Raw genomic sequence first — 14,859 nt, 5'->3', positions numbered from 1 at the left:
ATGTGAATAAAGGTAACTGTGTTGGCAAATATAAAAGACTGAATGAATTTTTTTGGTAACTTTTAACTCATCTAATTTAAAAGACAACCACATAAAACAATAATTATATCACTGTGTTGATGGACTTAGTATAAAGATGTAATTTGTATGACAGTAATAGCACATGGGAGGGGGAACAAGTATAGAGACAGATAAGAGCAAAGTTTTTGTATACCATTGAAATTAAGTTAGTATGAATTGAAGTAGATTGTTATAAATTAATTGCAGTCCTCAGGTCAACCATTAACAATGAATTTAACTTAAAAATTTTAGTAACAAAACAAGAAAATCAAGGTAATACACTAGAAAATATATATATTTAACACAAAAGAAGGCGGTAATAGAGACCTAGAGGAACAGAAAAGTCATAGAGAAAACAAATAACAGATGGCAGGTATAAATTCTGCCTTACCAGTAATCTCATGAAATGTAAATGATTTAGACACTACAATCAAAAGGTAGAGGTTGCTGAATAGATTAACAAGGAAAGATCCAACTATCTACAAGCAATACGTTTTCTTTTTTTTTCTTTTTTCTTTTTTTTTGAGACTGAGTCTTGCTCTGTCACCCAGGCTGGAGTGCAGTGGCGCGATCTCAGCTCACTGCAAGCTCCGCCTCCCAAGTTCACACCATTCTCCTGCCTCAGCCTCCTGAGTAGCTGGGACTACAGGCGCCCGCCTCCACGCGCGGCTAATTTTTTGTATTTTTAGTAGAGACGGGGTTTCACCGTGGTCTCGATCTCCTGACCTTGTGATCCGCCCGCCTCGGCCTCCCAAAGTGCTGGGATTACAGGCGTGAGCCACCGCGCCCGGCCAAGCAATATGTTTTCGATTGAGATAGTCGATATATTTGTTCAAAGACACAAATTTCAAGTAAAAGTATAGAAAAATGTATGCCATGCAAACTGTAGCTAAATACAGCTGGAGAATTTATATAAAAGTCAGACAAAGTAGACTTTATATATGATACTAATTATAACAAATTTAACTGGAGACACATAAGGACATTTTATAATTGTAGACGAGTCTGTCAATCAAGAAAACATAATGATCATAAATGTGTATGTACTTTTCAACAAAACCCCCAATGTACATGAAATAATAACTGATGGAATTGAAGGCAGGGAAATAGACAGTTCAGCAATAATAACTGGATACTTCAATAACTCACTTTCCAGAAGGCAAATGATCAAGAAAACAAAGGACTTGAACCACACTAAAACTAACGAGGCTTAACTGATTATCTGTACTCCTCTCAAGAACAGCAGAATACCCATTCTTCTCAGGTGCCCATGAACAACTTAAGTCAGCCCTCTTCTGCTGACAGCCAAGCTGCTGATCCTCACAGCTACTCTACTAGTGGCTGAGTGAGGTGAATGGAAAAAAGAAACCTTTTTAAAAACATGACATACCCCACTATTCTTACAGAGGTTAAGTAGTATTTTGAATAAGCAGTTTTCAACTTGTTGCATACCTTTTGTTAATTTCTAGAGTCCTGAAATAACTGTGACAGTTTTGTATAGTGTTGTCATAGTAATTGGGGAGTAAGATATGTCAAGCTCCTCATTCCATCATTTTGAAAGTGCTTCAGTGATCAGCAGTCATAGTTTTAAAAAGCATTCTTGATGAATCAAACGTGAACCATAGGGGAGAATCGATGTTCTAAATATCTCCTTTGAATACTCACAGCTCTGTATCTGCATCTCCCTCATGGCATCTATCCCCTCTGCCCTGAAACTTGGTTATATATATGTAACTCCTGCATATTACAAGTTTATTGAGAGCAGACACTTGGTCTTCCTCTATGTATTTCTTATCTTATACATTTTAAGTGCTCAATACATCATATGTTGAAGTAATGGAGAATGAAGTGATTCTAGTAGGGTGTGTGACAATACAGACAAGTGGAGAAGGAAATGGGACTAAGGTGGGGAACAACCAAAAGAGAGATAGAGAATGGAAAGTGAAAGGCAAGTAAAAGAGGAAAACATTATATTCCAGAGAGAAGAAGGGAACAATTACAGTTTGTAACCACAGACTGTGGCTGAGCTTATCTGATGAACTTACATGAACCCAGCTGTCTTGTTCTGTTGCCTTTCGGAGACTTTAGTCTAGGTAGACCCTAAAAATTCAAAAGTAGATCACAAGTCATTAGTTCAGTGATATGGTTCCCAATGGCCCTAGCAATTCATTCACTTATTTACTCATTAATGAATCTATTTATTCAAAATGGCTTAAAATCCTAGACACTGGGGGGTTCATTGGTGAATAAGAATTAAGCAATCTCTCCCCTTTCAAAGCTTATTCTTTATTGGCAGAGACAGACCTTAAACAAATACCACAGATTTAATTACTTATGCTTATGAATATTTCTCTCTAAAAATTTAAGCATTTTGAGTATCAAAGAAGCAAGGGTCAGGAAAATGTCGTTGCATCAAAGTACAACTGTAAATAAAGAGCAGAGGTACTTCCTTGTAACTGTGACAAAGTTGGAAATATAAATTATTTTTTCCATTTTTTAAATTATACTTTAAGTTCTGGGATTCATGTGCAGAACGTGCAGGTTTGTTACATAGGTATACATGTGTCATGGTGGTTTACTGCACCCATCAACTTGTCATCTACATTAGGTATTTCTCCTAATGCTATCCTTCCCCTTCTCCTCCTCCCTGTGACAGGCCCTGGTGTGTGATGTTCCCTGCCTTGTGTCCATATGTTCTCATTGTTCAACTCCCACTTATGAGTGGGAACATGTGGTGTTGAGTTTTCTGTTCCTGTGTTAGTTTGCTGAGAATGATGGTTNCTTATGAATATTTCTCTCTAAAAATTTAAGCATTTTGAGTATCAAAGAAGCAAGGGTCAGGAAAATGTCGTTGCATCAAAGTACAACTGTAAATAAAGAGCAGAGGTACTTCCTTGTAACTGTGACAAAGTTGGAAATATAAATTATTTTTTCCATTTTTTAAATTATACTTTAAGTTCTGGGATTCATGTGCAGAACGTGCAGGTTTGTTACATAGGTATACATGTGTCATGGTGGTTTACTGCACCCATCAACTTGTCATCTACATTAGGTATTTCTCCTAATGCTATCCTTCCTTCTCCTCCTCCCTGTGACAGGCCCTGGTGTGTGATGTTCCCTGCCTTGTGTCCATATGTTCTCATTGTTCAACTCCCACTTATGAGTGGGAACATGTGGTGTTGAGTTTTCTGTTCCTGTGTTAGTTTGCTGAGAATGATGGTTTCCAGCTTCACCCATGTCCCTACAAAGGACATGAACTCATTATTTTTTATGGCTGCATAGTATTTCATGGTATATATGTGCCACATTTTCTTTAGCCAGTCTATCATTGATGGACATTTGGGTTGGTTCCAAGTCTTTGCTATTGTGAATGGTGCTGCAATAAACATACATGTGCATGTGTCTTTATAGTAGAATGATTTATAGTCCTTTGGATATATACCCAGTATTGGGATTGATGGGTTAAATGATATTTCTGGTTCTAGATCCTTGAAGAATGACCACAGTCTTCCACAATGGTTGAACTAGTTTACACTCCTGCCAACATTGTGAAAGCATTCCTATTTCTCCACATCCTCTCCAGCATCTGTTGTTTTCTGACTTTTTAATCATCATCATTCCATTTGGCATGAGATGGTATCTCATTGTGGTTTTGATTTGCATTTATCTAATGACCAGTGATGATAAGCTTTTTTTTCATAAGTTTGTTGGTTGCATAAATGTCTTCTTTTGAGAATTGTCTGTTCATATACTTCACCTACTTTTTGATGTTTTTTTTTTTTTTTCTTGTAAATTTGTTTAAGTTTCTTGTAGATTCTGGATATTAGCCCTTTGTAGATGGATAGATTGTGAAAATTTCCTCCCATTCTGTAGGTTGCCTGTTCACTCTGATGATAGTTTCTTTTGCTGTGCAGAAGCTCTTTAGTTTAATTAGATCCCATTTGTCAATTTTGACTTTTGCTGCCATTGCTTTTGGTGTTTTAGTCATGAAGACTTCACCCATGCCTGTGTCCTGAATGGTGCTGCCTAGGTTTTCTTCTAGGGTTTTATGGTTTTAGGTCTTACATTTAAGTCTTTAATCCATCTTGAGTTAATTTATGTATAAGGTATAAGGAAGTGATCCAGTTTCAGTTTTCTACATATGGCTAGCCAGTTTTCCCAACACCATTTATTAAATAGGGAAACCTTTCCACATTGCTTATTTTGTCAGGTTTGTCAAATATCAGATGGTTGTAGATGGGTGGTGGTATTTCTGAGGCCTCTCTTCTGCTCCATTGGTCTCTATGTCTGTTTTGGCAGCAGTACCATGGTGTTTTGGTTACTGTAGCCATGTAGTATAGTTTGAATTCAGGTAGTATGATGCCTCCAGCTTTGTTCTTTTCCTTAGGATTGTCTTGGCTATGCAGACTCTTTTTTGGTTCCATGTGAAATTTAAAATAGTTTTTTCTTTCTAATTCTGTGAAGAAAATCAATGGTAGCTTNCAGTGATGATAAGCTTTTTTTTCATAAGTTTGTTGGTTGCATAAATGTCTTCTTTTGAGAATTGTCTGTTCATATACTTCACCTACTTTTTGATGTTTTTTTTTTTTTTTTCTTGTAAATTTGTTTAAGTTTCTTGTAGATTCTGGATATTAGCCCTTTGTAGATGGATAGATTGTGAAAATTTCCTCCCATTCTGTAGGTTGCCTGTTCACTCTGATGATAGTTTCTTTTGCTGTGCAGAAGCTCTTTAGTTTAATTAGATCCCATTTGTCAATTTTGACTTTTGCTGCCATTGCTTTTGGTGTTTTAGTCATGAAGACTTCACCCATGCCTGTGTCCTGAATGGTGCTGCCTAGGTTTTCTTCTAGGGTTTTTATGGTTTTAGGTCTTACATTTAAGTCTTTAATCCATCTTGAGTTAATTTATGTATAAGGTATAAGGAAGTGATCCAGTTTCAGTTTTCTACATATGGCTAGCCAGTTTTCCCAACACCATTTATTAAATAGGGAAACCTTTCCACATTGCTTATTTTTGTCAGGTTTGTCAAATATCAGATGGTTGTAGATGGGTGGTGGTATTTCTGAGGCCTCTCTTCTGCTCCATTGGTCTCTATGTCTGTTTTGGCAGCAGTACCATGGTGTTTTGGTTACTGTAGCCATGTAGTATAGTTTGAATTCAGGTAGTATGATGCCTCCAGCTTTGTTCTTTTTCCTTAGGATTGTCTTGGCTATGCAGACTCTTTTTTGGTTCCATGTGAAATTTAAAATAGTTTTTTCTTTCTAATTCTGTGAAGAAAATCAATGGTAGCTTAGTGGGAATAGCATTGAATCTATAAATTACTTTGGGCAGTATGACCATTTTCATGATATTGATTCTTCCTATCCATGAGCATGGAATGTTTTTCCATTTGTTTGTTTCCTCTCTTATTTCCTTGAGCAGTGGTTTGTAGTTCTCCTTGAAGAGCTCCTTCACATCCCGTATAAGTTATATTCCTAGGTATTTTATTCTCTTTGTAGCAATTGTGAATGAGAGTTCACTCATGATTTGGCTCTCTGTTTGTCTATTATTGGTGTATAGGAATGCTTGTGATTTTTGCACATCGATTTTGTATCCTGAGACTTTGTTGAAGTTGCTTATCAGCTTAGGGAGATTTTGGGCTGAGATGATGGAGTTTTCTAAATATACAACCATGTCATCTGCAAACAGAGACAATTTGACTTCCTCTTTTCCTAATTGAATAACCTTTATTTCTTTCTCTTTCCTGATTGCCCTTACCAGAAGTTCCAACACTATGTTGAATAGGAGTGGTGAGAAAGGGCATCCTTGTCCTGTGCCAATTTTCAAAGGGCATACTTCCAGCTTTTGCCCGTTCAGTATGATATTGGCTGTGGGTTTGTCATAAATAGCTCTTATTATCTTGAGATACATTCCATCAATACCTAGTTCATTGAGAGTTTTTAGCATGAAGGGTGTTGAATTTTACCGAAGGCCTTTTCTGCATCTGTTGAGATAGTGATGTGGTTTTTGTCATTGGTTCTGTTTATGTGATGGATTACTTTTATTGATTTGTGCATGTTGAACCAGTCTTGCATCCATCCCATGGATGAAGAAGACTTGATCGTGGTGGATAAGATTTTGATATGCTGCTGGATTTGGTTTGCCAGAATTTTATTGAGGATTTTCTCATTGATGTTCATCAGGGATATTGGCCTGAAATTTTCTTTTTGTGTTGTGTCTCTGCCGGGTTCTGGTATCAGGAAGATGCTGGCTTCATAAAATGAGTTAGGGAGGAGTCCCTCTTTTCTATTTTTTGGAATAGTTTCAGAAGGAATGGTACCAACTCCTCTTCGTACCTCTGGTAGAATTCAGTTGTGAATCCGTCTGGTCCTGGGCTTTTTGTGTTGGTAGGCTATTAATTACTGCCTCAATTTCAGAACTTATTATTGATCTGTTCAGATATTTGACCTCTTCTTGATTTAGTCTTGGGAGGGTGTATGTGTCCAGGAATTTATCCATTTCTTCTAGATTTTCTAGTTGATGTGCATAGAGGTGTTTATAGTATTCTCTAATGGTAGTTTGTATTTCTGTGGGATCAATGGTGATCTCCCATTTAACATTTTTTTATTGTATGTACTTGGTTCTTCTCTCTTTTCTTCTTTGTTAGTCTGGATAGTGGTCTATTTTGTTAATCTTCTAGAAAAACTGGCTCCTGGATTCATTAATTTTTGAAGGTTTTTTTTGTGTCTTTTTTTTTTTTTTTTTGAGACAGAGTCTCGCTCTGCCACCCAGGCTGGAGTGCTGTGGCCGGATCTCAGCTCACTGCAAGCTCCGCCTCCCAGGTTTACGCCATTCTTTTGCCTCAGCCTCTTGAGTAGCTGGGACTACAGGCGCCCACCACCACGCCCGGCTAGTTTTTTTTTTTTTTTTTTTTTTTTTTTTTGTGTGTGTATTTTTAGTAGAGACGGGGTTTCATCATGTTAGCCAGGATGGTCTCGATCTCCTGACCTCGTGATCTGCCTGGTCTTGGCCTCCCAAAGTGTTTTTTGTGTCTTTATCTCCTTCAGTTCTTCTCTTATCTTAGTTATTTTTTGTCTTCTGCTAGCTTTTGAATTTGTTTGCTTTTGCTCCTCTAGTTCTTTTAATTGTAGTGTTAGGGTGTCAATTTGAGATCTTTCCACTTTCTCATGCGGGCATTTAGTACGATAAATTTCCCTTTAAGCACTGTTTTAGCTGTGTCCCAGAGATTCTGGTATGTTTTGTCTTTGTTCTCATTGGTTTAAAATAACTTATTTATTTCTGCCTTAATTTCATTATTTACCCAGTAGTCATTCAGGAGCAGGTTGTTCAGTTTCCATGTAGTCGTACAGTTTTGAGTGAATTTCTTAATCCTGAGTTCTACTTTGATTGCACTGTGGTCTGAGAGACTGTTTGTTATGATTTCTGTTATTTTGCATTTGCTGAGGAGTGTTTTACTTCCAATCATGTCATCGATTTTAGAGTAAGTGCTATGTGGTGCTGAGAAGAACGTACATTATTTTGATTTGGAATGGAGAGTTCTGTAGATGTCTATTAGGTCAGCTTGGTTCAGAGCTGAGTTCAGGTCCTGAATATCCTTGTTAATTTTCTGTCTCATTGATCTAATATTGACAGTGGGGTGTTAACATCTCCCACTATTATTGTATGGGAATCTAAGTCTCTTTGTAGGTCTCTAAGAACTTGCTTTATGAATCTGGGTGTTCCTGTATTGGGTGCATATATATTTAGGATAGTTAGCTCTTCTTCTTGCATTAATCCCTTTACCATTATGTAATGCCCTTCTTTGTCTTTTTTGTTCTTTGTTGGTTTAAAGTCTGTTTTGTTTTATCAAAGAGTAGGATTGGAACCCCTGCTTGTTTTTGCTTTCCATTTTCTTAGTAAATATCCCTCTGTCCCTTTATTTTGAGCCTATGTGTGTCTTTGCACGTGAGATGGATCTCCTGAATATAGCACACCAATGAGTCATGACTCTTTATCCAGTTTGCCAGTCTGTGTCTTTTAATTGGGGCATTTCATCCATTTACATTTAAGGCTAATATTTTTACATGTGAATTTGATCCCGTCATTATGATGCTAGCTTGTTATTTTGCACATTAGTTGATGCAGTTTCTTCATAGTGTTGATGGTCTTTACATTTTGGTGTTTGGCAGTGGCTGTTACTGGTTTTTCCTTTCCATATTTAGTGCCTCTGTCAGGAGCACTTGTAAGGAAGGCCTAGTCTTGACAAAATCCCTCAGCATTTGCTTATGTGTAAAAGATTTTATGTACTCCTCACTTATGAAGCTTAGTTTGGCTGGATATGAAATTCTGTGTTGAAAATTCTTCTCTTTAAGAATGTTGAATATTGTCCCCCCCGGCCCCCCACCAACCCCTTCTGGCTTCTAGGGTTTCTGCAGAGAGATCTGCTATTAGTTTGATGGGCTTCCCTTTGTGGGTAACCTGAACTTTCTGGCTGCCCTTAACATTTTTTCCTTTGTTTCAACCTTGGTGCATCCGATGATTATGTGTCCTGGGGTTGCTCTTCTTGAGGAATATCTTTGTGGTGTTCTCTGTATTTCCTAAATTTGAATATTGGGCTGCCTTGCTAGGTTGGGAAAGTTCTCCTGGATAATATCCTGAAGAGTGTTTTCTAACTTGGTACCATTATCCCCGTCACTTTCAGGTATACCAATCAAATGTAGGTTTGGTCTTTTTACATAGTCCATATTTCTTGGAGGCTTTGTTTGTTCCTTTTTATTCTTTTTTCTCTAATCTTCTCTTCATGCTTTTTTTCATTAAGTTGATCTTCAATCTCTGATATCCTTTCTTCCACTTGGTCAATTTGGCTATTGATACTTGTGTATGTTTCACAAGGTTCTCATGCTGTGTTTATCAGCTCCATCAAGTCATTTATGTTCTTCTCTAAACTGGTTATTCTAGTTAGCAGTTCCTGTAACCTTTTATCAAGGTTCTTAGCTTCCTTGCATTGGGTTAGAACATGCTCCTTTAGTTTGGAGGAGTTTGTTGTTACCCACCTTCTGAAGCCTACTTCAGTCAATTTGTCAAACTCATTCTCCATCCAGTTTTGTTCCCTCATTGGTGAGGAATTGTGATTTTTTGGAAGAGAAGAGGCATTCTGGTTTTTGGAATGTTCAGCCTTTTTTTTTTTTTGCTGTTTTTTTCCTCATCTTCATGGATTTATCTACTTTTGGTTCTTTGATGTTGGTGACTTTGGGATGGGGTTTTTGCATGGCATCCTTTTTGTTGATGTTGATGCTATTGCTTTCTGTTTATTACTTTTCCTTCTAACAGTCAGGCTTCTCTTCTGCAGGTCTGCTGCAGTTGGCTGGAGGTCCACTCCAGACCCTGTTTGCCTGGTTATCACCAGCAGAGGCTGCAGAACAGCAAAGATTGCTGCCTGCTCCTTCCTCTGGAAGCTTCATCCCAGAGGTGCACCTGCCAGATGCTGGCCAGAGCTCATCTGTATAAGGTGTCTGTCAACCCCTGCTGGGAGGTGTCTCCCAGTCAGGAGGCATAGGGCTCAGGCACCCACCTGAGGAAGTAGTCTGTCCTTTAGGACAACTAAAGCACTGTGCTGGGAGATCTGCTGCTCTCTTCAGAGCTGGCAAGCAGGAACATTTAAGTCTGCTGAAGCTGTGCCCACAGCCAGCCCTTCCCCTAGGTGCTCTGTCCCAGGGAGATGGGAGTTTTATCTATAAGCCCCTGGCTGGGGCTGCTGCCTGCTTTTCAGAGAAGCCTTGCCCATAGAGGAGGAATCTAGAGAGCCAGTCTGGCTACAGTGGCTTTGCCATGCTGTGGTGGGGTCCACACATTTCGAAGTTCCTGGCAGCTTTGTTTACACTGTGAGGGGAAAACCACCTACTCAAGCCTCAGTAATGGTGGACACCCCTCCCCCCACCAAGCTTGAGCATCCCAGGTGGACTTCAGACTGCTGTGCTGGCAGTGAAAATTTCAAGCCAGTGGATCTTACCTTGCGGGGTTCTGTGGGGGTGGGAGCTGAGCAAGACCACTTGGCTCCCTGGCTTTAGCCACCTTTTCAGGGGAGTGAATTGTTCTATTTCACTGGCATTTTAGGCACCACTGGGGTGTGAAAAAAAACTCCTGCAGCTAGCTCAGTGTCTGCCCAGTTTTGTGCTTAAAACCCAGGGCCCTGGTGCTGTAGGCACATGAGGGAATCTCCTGGTCTGCAGGTTGGGAAGACCATGGGAAAAGCATAGTATCTGGGCCAGATAGCACCCTCACGCCATGGTCCCTAAGGGCTTCCCTTGGCTAAGGGACGTAGCTCCCTGGCCCCTTGTGCTTTCTGGGTGAGACGACTCCCCAGCCTTCTGCTTGCCCTCCATGGGCTACACCCACTGTCTAACCTGTGCCAGTGAGATAAACTAGGTACCTCAGTTGGAAATGCAGAAATCACCCACCTTCTGCATTGGTCTCGCTGGGAGCTGCAGACTAGAGCTGTTCCTATTTGGCCATCTTGCCAGCCCCTCTGGAAATGTAAATTATTATATATTATAGTTTTTATTAAAAAATAAAAGCATAGAATTTCTTTGTTTTGTGTTCTGAAACAGTGAAACTCTTTTCTCCAAATAGAGTTTAACATGAGATGAGAGCATGTTCTAGGTAACAGAATTGCTAAAACAAATAGATACATGTCTAACATATAACTTTTTTTCTGACATCAACTTCAAAAAAATTGAAACTATGATAAGCTGTCATTTTGTAAAAAGAAACATATAAACAAACCTATAAACAATAAAATTTGGGATGCCACTTTATATGATTTTTCAAATATAAGAAGTCTTTAGAAAGAATATTTGATATTACCATTGGACTGTCCACCTCTATGCCAAGAATTTAACAAGACTTATATATGGCAGTCAATTAACATAAGAGTCAGTAGAAGCTCAAGTTTTAGTATATTTTGTCTTATATCTATGGTTCTTTAAGTTATTTTGGTCATAGAACACTATAAAATTGATGAGAACTATGGAACCATTTCTCAGAAAATATGGAATTTATAACATCTTACGTGTTGCCATTACTTTTAATGGCAAAAATCGCAATTACTTTTGCACCAACCTAATAATTTCCTGAACTTGATGGAGTTCTAAAGTTCGTCAGTGGCTCCTTAGGGCTTAAGAAACCCTTTTGTTCAATGGTAAAGTTCATAATATGTATTGGTTTCTATCCCTTCAAAGGCCTGGCATTAAACAGAATCGATGCTCAACGAATATTTAATTTTAGGCATCTGAATATTTGCATTTTAAAATGATCTTTAAATCAATATAGTTAAAATGATCATATTTCCCAAAGAAATATACAGATTTAATGATATTCTTATCAAACTACCATAATTTTTAACAGAAATTAAAAAAAACTATTCTAAAGTTCATATGAAATTAAAAAGTGTCTGAATAGCCACAGCATTATTAAGCAAAAAGAACAAAGTCAGAGGCATCACATTATCTGACTTCAGACTACACTACAGGACTATAGCAAATGACACAGCATGGTACTGGTAGAAAAACAGACACATAGACCAATGGAACAGAATAGAGAACTTAGAAATAAAGCTACACACCTACCGCCATCTCATCTTCTACAAAGTCAACAATTAAAAAACATATAGAAAGGATTCACTATTCAATAGGTGGTGCTGGGATAATTGGCTAGTCATATGCAGAAGAATGAAACTGGACTCCTACCTTTCACTATAAACAAAAAATTAAGTTGGATTAAAGTTTTAAATGGGGCAGGGTGCGGTGGCTCACGCCTGTAATGCCAGCACTTTGTGAGGCCAAGGCAGGTGGGTTATTTGAGGTCAGGATTTCAAGATCAGCCTGGTCAACATGGTGAAACTCCATCTCTACTAAAAATACAAAAATTAGCTGAGCTTGGTTCTGTATACCTGTAATCCCAGCTACTCGGGAGATTGAGGCAGGAGAGTCACTCGAACCTGGGAGACGGAGGCTGCAGTGAGCTGAGATTGCACCACCGCACCCCAGCCTGAGCAACAAGAGTGAAACTCTGTCTCAAAAAAAAGAAAACCAAAACTATTATACTTTAGGTTCTAGGGTACATGTGCACAACGTGCAGGTTTGTTACATATGTATACTTGTGCTATGTTGATGTGCTGCACCCATCAACTCATCATTTACATCAGGTATAACTCCCAATGCCATCCCTCACCCCTCCCTCCTCCCCATAATAGGCCCCTGTGTGTGATGTTCCCCTTCCCGTGTCCAAGTGATCTCATTGTTCAATTCCCACCTATGAGTGAGAACATGCGGTGTTTGGTTTTCTGTTCTTGCGATAGTTTGCTGATTTTAAATGTAAAATCTCGAACTATAAGAATCCTACAAGAAAGCCTCAGAAAAATTATTCTGGACATGGGCCCTAGGAAATAATTTTAATTTTAGTTAATTTTCTGACATTCATTTGCTGGGTAATCTTCAGAAAATCTCTTAACTTTATTTCCTCAACTGAACTCTGTATTTCTGCCTACCTCTAATAATCATTGGTACGATCAGAAGAAATTATTGTCTGAAGAGAGCTTGAAAACTATACAGTGATATACACAGGAAACATTATAACCATTATTTCCTGATTAATTAGATTTCCTGTAAGTTGTGAAAGACATATTGAAGCCTTTCTTTGTTTTAAATCTGAGAAGATTATATCTGTTCTTGGCTGTATAAGTTAAAATTGTTCACTTCTCTAGCATATGTTTGCCTCTGGACTCTTTCAACCAATTTTTCCATTTCAAGTATAGCACTAAAAGGAGATAAAGAGTGGATAAAATTTGTATGGTTTGAAAACTTTCTAAAGTGAAGTGTCCAACAAATATTTTAGTGCTTGTGATAATATTTCAAAGAGAAGGAGAATGGTGCAATGGGAAGAGCTGGACACAAGACAAAGAGGAGAAGGAGAAAAAAAGGATGTAGAAGAGGGAAGGGATGAATAAATGTTTCTAGAAAGCATGAGGAGGATGGTAGCTAACCCAGACCAGGGCTCAATCTCTTTTAGAAATCTGTATTACACTCTCTCTTTATGGAAGTGCCAATTAAACTAAGAAGCAGTGCAATAAACCAAGAAATATTTGAGCTAGAGCAATATCAGTTTGCATACAAGTTCAGGAAGTTTCTAGCTACCTGAACTTGGGTAGGTTATTTGACTTCTGTATAGCAGTCTCCTCATATATAAATAACTACCTGGCATATTCCTGGACCCATAGTTGGCACTCTGTAAATGTAAGCAATTATTTTTGTACCCAAGGTTGGATAAGGATGGAATTATAGGACAAAGATGTGTTTAGTTATTGGATAGGAGAAAACAAAGTCTTGGGTGGGTATGCATTGTACATATAATTGAGACTATACTGTACTCATGAATAATGAGTAAGAAACATTTTTGGTAGAAGTAAATATATCAAGTAAACAGAAGTTGAAAAAATGAACAATCATAATTGTATGTTTTCATCCAATTTGAAAGTGTATGGGGATTATATTACTGTAAGTACTTTGAAACTTCAGGGAAACTTGGAGTTCATTTACTTCATGGCACTCAGCCACAGTCATTGACCAAAAATAAATTTGAATATGGCATATCACCGTATATTTGCTATCCCAGATCTTTGTGGGGTCTTGAAGCAAGAAGTAGAACTGTGCTGAAGCTGTGTCTGAGAATTTTCATATAGTTTGAAAGACCTATGTGGTGGATGATATAGGATAGCTACACTTAGATGATGACACAGCTGCTCTGTAAATATTGCAGAAAAGAGTTTAGTTGGATCACAGAATTTCAAGTCATGGGGAAAATGTTCAGGAAATATGGCTATTAGAGAAATTGGGTCATCTACCATAGAGATTATAATCTGATTTTCAAGATCAGAGATAGATACTTTATCTCACCCAGATCTTACTAACCTTCATGTGCCCGGGAAAGAAACCTTGACCCTGCCATGCTGAGGGTCATCTCTGCAGTTTGCTTCGTTTTTGGATGCAGATTAGCCTGGCTCCCTGTCAAGTCACCTTCTCCTTCTGTTGGTTGCCAAGACTGATGCTCTAGACCATGTCTTGCCTTTGTGCTCCCTAAATGAGAACCTAATGCTTGCCTCACTTGTGTCCCTTTTTTGCCATAAAGATACGAAAAAAAAAAATATTGTGGACTTTTAATAACTTTGGACCTAACTCTTTAATTTGCATATTTTTCTTCTATAGTTTTTAACTGGGGCTTCTGGCAGAAAAGTTCACACCAGAGAACACCTGGAGAACAATGATTATCACCCACATCTCCGCTCTTATTTGATATGGACTTTTGCTTTAAGGGGACTCCCCTCCAGAAAAGGTTTCTCTCTCAAGAAACAAAAACAAAACTTTGTTGAAGACTCTCCTGCAGGAAATCTTTTAGACATAGGTGTTTAAATTCTAAGATGATCAAATATTGGGCCATTTCCATCATGTCGTGTTTAACAGTTTTGAGTTAAAATAGAATTATTGTGTAATAAAACATTCTCCTGGTAATTTTACATCAAATAAATAAAACATTCTCCTGGTAATTTTACATCAAATAAAGTTTTGGTAAAGCCTTTTATAAAAATAGATTATTATTGATTTTAACAAATATTTTTTAACATTGAAAAAGATATCCCAATTTCTCATGGATAAAAAAGATATCCATAATTTCTCATGGAACCTGGGTGACAAAGAGGAGGTTGTTTCTGGAGAAAAGAGTAAATTAAACCTGCAAGTTACAAACACAATGGAAGAATGGCATGTTTAT

General features: G+C 38.0%; 1 long non-coding RNA gene across 1 annotated transcript in view; it reads left to right on the top strand.

Annotated features, from left to right (window-relative positions):
* LOC108527819 (uncharacterized) overlaps positions 1-14,454 on the top strand; it is a 140,438-nt gene extending 125,984 nt beyond the window's left edge. Inside the window, exon 4 of the long non-coding RNA XR_001884940.1 lies at positions 14,298-14,454. This is a non-coding gene — a long non-coding RNA (uncharacterized LOC108527819). The remainder of the gene's footprint in view (positions 1-14,297) is intronic.
* Positions 14,455-14,859: the final 405 nt, after the last annotated feature.

The sequence above is a fragment of the Rhinopithecus bieti genome, unplaced genomic scaffold (genome assembly GCF_001698545.2).
Source record: "Rhinopithecus bieti isolate Rb0 unplaced genomic scaffold, ASM169854v2 scaffold_2572, whole genome shotgun sequence".
In the NCBI taxonomy this organism is placed as follows: Eukaryota; Metazoa; Chordata; class Mammalia; order Primates; family Cercopithecidae; genus Rhinopithecus; species Rhinopithecus bieti.
This window is presented reverse-complemented; position numbering and strand designations above follow the sequence as displayed.